General features: G+C 39.5%; 1 pseudogene; it reads left to right on the top strand.

Annotated features, from left to right (window-relative positions):
• Positions 1-1,686: 1,686 nt before the first annotated feature.
• Positions 1,687-4,704, top strand: LOC110289170 (vomeronasal type-1 receptor 3-like; annotated as a pseudogene).
• Positions 4,705-5,435: the final 731 nt, after the last annotated feature.

Genomic DNA, 5,435 nt, shown 5'->3' with positions numbered 1-5,435 from the left:
TACTGATTGCAGCAATTTTTTACAGATTCCAGTTTCTGATAGGACAGTTAAAGTGTATGTTAAAGACAATACCAAATGCTGATAAGCTTCCTATTAATGCCTGGATCATACTACATTATATTCAGATATTCAGGATGGCATTATGGCTTCTAAGATTCCTTGATACAAGCAACAATTAGCTACTGTTCAGAGGGGCAGTAAAAGGCAATAACTGACATTTTTAGAGTCTAGAAGCCACCTGAGACAAAACCTAGGACCAAGTTTAGGTTCCTGCGGGGCCTGTATGAGATTGTGAAGATAAAGACATTTAAGGCAATCCTGTGAGTTGGGAAATCCTGTCCAAAGTTGATCATAAATCCCTGAGAAATGAGAATGGAGTTCCCAAACATGAAAAACATCCTGATGAGGTATAAATCCTAAAGTCCTCATGGAGTGGTGTAGAAAAAAGCAGCCTGCCTGACAAACAGGTTGGAAAAGAAACAGGAGGAGAAGCAAGCTTTAAAACAAGCTGACATAACTGCTGCTCACAAGGCCACACAGAGCAAAATTGTCACCATGACCTCTTAGGAGGGTCCCTGCTCACAATGGTATGTTTCAACCTACTGTGCTACATGCAGGCTTATTGAGAACTCACAAATCAAAAACTTCACTCATCTCAGGGCAGCACCTAACAACTCATTTATCCCTTTCTGCCATCTCTCTCATCAGCAACAGGTCATCCATGGGTGTTTGATGCTCCCTTAGAAGTCCTGAGGTCCCTCAATGGGGTCAGAAATGCCCTTCATCCAATGGGATCACAACACCCTTGTACCCACTCTCCTAGGAAGCATCCCAGGGTTCTATAGGGTACTGTCCCTGGCTGCAACCTGGTGGTAACATGAACTTTTCACATAAGAGTCTTTTTCAGGACATCTTCTGGTGATTCAGCTTTAACTGTGGGGCTTTATCTAAAAATGTTACACAACTTGACCTGTCACTGAGGACTGCATTAAAAAATATCTAGTAACCATTTGTGCAGAGGGAAATCAAATAATGGTTACTATAAAAAGTTAACATATTAAGATGTAGAAATTGAAGCTATAAAGCTTTGAAGTCAAATGCCATTCTGGAAAATTTTGTACTATTCAAGATGCAGATAAGAAAGGGATATCAAACAGAGGAAGAAAGCTGTGGAAGGCAAAGTTACTAAATGTGAAGGATGATACAGGAATTGAGCAGCAGGATTTCTCAGTGTCTATGTGTGATGTGGGGAAGGATTTGGGAATTGGGTGGGTAAATAGGAAGAAATAGATTGAGAAACAGGAAGAATTTTTGGTAATGTGAACTTTGAATGCAACTCAACTATGGTGAGAGATAACCAGGACAATTCATGCATGCAGACAGACAGACACACATATACAAATTTGAACAAGGCAACTTTGTTAGTATAAAGCTCAAAAATATTTCTTCTAAATTTTAGATTAAATACTAGCTACCAATCTTCCCTGTCTGAGCACTCAAAATATCCTAGAAGCCAAAGGAAGAAGGACAAGTTTCAGGGACCTAATCTGCAACAGTATTTGTCTCTATTCCTGTTTTGTTAACTCCAGAAAAAGCTATTGTGCAAACTGTGCTGTCCAGACCCACGTCTACAATTTAAGAGGTGTCCTTCCAAAAGTGTTTTCATCTTGGATGCAAGTTTTTCTGCCTAGGAAGGAAAAAATGGTTTTGAAGTATACTAAGGACATAATTTTTCTCTTTATGACTGTGGTTGGTACTCTGGGGAACATGTCTGTTTCTGTGAATTATACATTCAGTTGTTGGGGAAGCCCTGAGAAAAAACCCATACACCTTATTTTGATCCACATGGCTTTTACAAACATCCTAATCCTTCTTGCAAAAGGACTGCCTAAGACAATAGCAGCCTTTGGTTTGAGAAACTTCCTAGATGACATAGGCTGTAAGACCATTGTTTACCTAGAGAGGGTGTCCAGGGGCCTCTCCATCTGCACCAGCAGTCTCCTTACTTTGGTCCAGGCCATCATCATCAGTCCCAGAACATCTGGGTGGAGGAGACTCAGGCCAAAGTCTGCATGGCACATCCTTCCATTCTTCTCATTCTTTTGGATACTCAATGCTTTAATCAGTACGAACCTAATCCATTCCATTAGAAGTACAAGTCTGAATATATCACAACATATAAATGATGAGAATTATTGCTATTTTACGCTAGAAAACCAGAAAATAAAATGGATTGTTCTCCATCTTATGGTCCTGAGAGATGCAGTGTTTCAGGGTGCCATGGGAGGGGCTAGTGGCTACATGGTATTTCTTCTCCACAAGCACCACCAGCATGTCCTCTACCTTCAGAACTCCAAGCTTTTCTACAGAACTCCTCCTGAGCTGCGAGCTGCTCAAAGTGTCCTCCTTCTGATGCTCTGTTTTGTTTTCTTCTACTGGACAGATTGTGCCTTTTCTCTGATTATAAGCATCTCTGCAAGAGAAAATTCTTTGATGGTAAACACTCGAGATTTTCTGGCCCTTGGTTATGCAACTTTTAGCCCCTTTGTGCTGATTCACAGGGATGGGCTTCTGGTTAAATTTTGGCATGCTCAGTGGGAGAAATTGAGAAAATGTCTCTGATTTATATGTCCAAAAGTGTCAAAGAAATCTCCGTTCTACAATACTGTGGGTATGTAGCACTTTAAGCATGTGTTTATCGTCAGACAATCTTCCTATTGTTTCACACCCTTGATCTGAGAGAGAAAGACCTTAGCCAATTCCAATGATTTAGACATCTCATTCTCCATTTGCTACTCTTTTGAATGGATTTTTAAAAATACCTTTCTATATTTTATTAATTTATTGTGTATGAATAGTTGTCTCAATTTATAACTGTGTAGCACATGCATACCCTGTGCCTGTCAAGGCTTGAATAAATCATCCAACACGCAGTGACTGAAGTTACAGAGGTTGTTCTGAACCAAGGTCTGGTTGCTAGAAATGAACCTGGCTTCTCTGGAAGACCAGACAATGCTCCAGCACTGAGAAAATGGGACTAACAAAGATTTGTAAAACTGGTTTACCACTACCAAAATTGTAAGCATGCAGATGAATTTTGTAAATTTTATCAAAATTCATAGTGCCCTGATCATGTTAGCCCAAGAAATATCATAGCTTTTACTAGATGATGAAATTTTTTTTAATGCCACAAGGGTATTTTGGACTTCAAATGGTCTGCTAAGTATCCATGCATAGAACATATTTCATCGAATTATGATAGAATGATGTTTACTGTGAGTTTAGTCAATAGAAGCCAAAATACCAGTCACAGAACTTAAATGCCCTGGATCACTTCATTGGTGTTATATTTGTGAAAGTTCTTTGCAGGCTTAAACATTAGAGATATGGAATAAATTAGGTAACAAATACACAGTACAGTCTTATATTATACCCAACTATGCTTACTATGTTATTTTAAAAATGTGCATTTCTGCATTTGTATTTTTCAAAATGAATCAATGAGTGACTTTAGCCAAGCAAGCCTGCTTTGCAGCTGCCCTTTGTTACTGTCCAAGTGCTCTCCATAGCTCCATGCAGCTCTGTAGCACAAAGGAGCTCTAGAAGGATCTGACTGTACATATATTTAAATGAAAATTCACTGCTTATGTACTTAAATTGGATCCATACAATAAGATAGTGACATGGTTCTTAGAATCTGATGGACACATTCTGAAAAATAATTATTGGTATAATTATTGACCATGAAATTGTTGAATCACTACAGTTAAGTTTTAACCTTATTTTTAAACAAATTTCTGTTATATCTGACTGGAAACACTGGCAGATGCATGGCTCTAGTTTACAATAATGAATACTATCTATATTTTGCTTGATGGTACTGTGTACACAAAGCATTTTGAGTAACTGGTGTGTACTGTATTGAGTTACAGATTATTAAATAGCTTATTTTCTAATTATGCTATTGTGTATGTGTCTGTGTGAGTATACGTCACATTTATACAGGTGTCCTTACAGGCCTGAAGAGAGCATTGGGTCCGCAGGAACTAGAGCTACAAGCTGTCATGCATCCTATGATATAGGTGTAGGGTAAGGAACCAGAGTCCTCTGCAAGACAAGCAGGTCTCCTCACCACCCCTCTACTTCCTTGTCTGATGTAAATGTAACATTTCTGTAGGTGACATCTATTGCTTCTGTTAGTCTCACAGCGTTTTTGTTAGAGGTGTTTATCTAGTGTTTGATACAAAGAACCAGAAACAGGCAAATCAAGCACCTTCTAAATCAGTCTGTAATTTGACTCAAAAGGAAGGGATGTAAGAAATGGAGAAGGTGTGAAGGAAGGTGTGCTTAACCTGAGAGACAGAGGGGGTGGGGGAGAGGGAAAGGAGAGAGAGGGAGAAATGGGTCAGAGAAAGAAGAGAATCAGAGAGTCAGAGAGAGCAAAGAGCGGCCAGTTTCTTTTAGAGCAATTAAGGCCTACCTGGCTGTTGGTAGGTAATGCTACAAGCTACATGCTACAAGTCATGTCACTTTTGAAGAAAATAGGTCCATCACAAAAGTCTGATACTCCCCTTGTCCATACATTCTCTCCACTCCTTTCAACATGCTCTCTTATTATCTTTAGATGCTGAATCTGAAACCCAAGTGTGCCTCGTAGCAGGTTCAGAGCTTAGAAATGTGGGCAGAGGAGGATGGCTCTGGAAAACTGGAAACTAGTTTCAGAAACTAGTTGGATTTTTATGTTGTTTTTCTTTGTTTTTTTTTTTTTCATTGATTTTATTGTTGGTTCACATCTTTGTTTTGAAAAGTTAAACCCTAACTGCTAGGATAACTTTTTTCCAAAGCAAAGGTAATAACTATGGAAGAAGGAAGTTGCACTTCATGGGCCAAGACACTACGATTTTCTGACAGAGTGACAGTGACAACTGAAGTCTCTGCCATGCTTCCTTGAAGTTGAGAACCAGAGGATTCCTAAAGTACAAATACAAACTGGGAACTTTACCCTGGCAGGCGTGACCTAGCACTCACCTTCAGCAGGCCTCCCAGTGAAGAGAATCGGCAGCCTTTAGTTCATTCTTTTGTACTACATGATTCTGCTGCAGTCATTTCTTACCTCAATAAACCTGTATAAAGAACACACACACAACACAGTTATTATATTTATGAGCTATATGCCTAGATTGGGCAGACTTGCCACTATACTAATTTATTCCTGTGCTATGAGACCTCTTGTTACTTGCAGTTTCTCCAGGCCATGTAGTTCTGCTCCATCTTCCTTCAACTTCCTATTCCTCTGTTCTCTCTCCTCCTCCTTCTTTGAGACCTCACATCCCACCTTTTCCTTTCAATGCCTAATCATTGGCTCTAGCCTTTTTTTGACCTGTCAGAATGGAGAGGAGGTTCAGTCAGTGAGATCACCTGAGTACATGATCACC

The sequence above is a fragment of the Mus caroli genome, unplaced genomic scaffold (assembly GCF_978045245.1).
Source record: "Mus caroli unplaced genomic scaffold, Mus_caroli_1 scaffold_15, whole genome shotgun sequence".
NCBI lineage: Eukaryota > Metazoa > Chordata > Mammalia > Rodentia > Muridae > Mus > Mus caroli.
The sequence above is the reverse complement of the archived record's forward strand: the minus strand, read 5'-3'. Positions and strand labels throughout refer to the sequence as shown.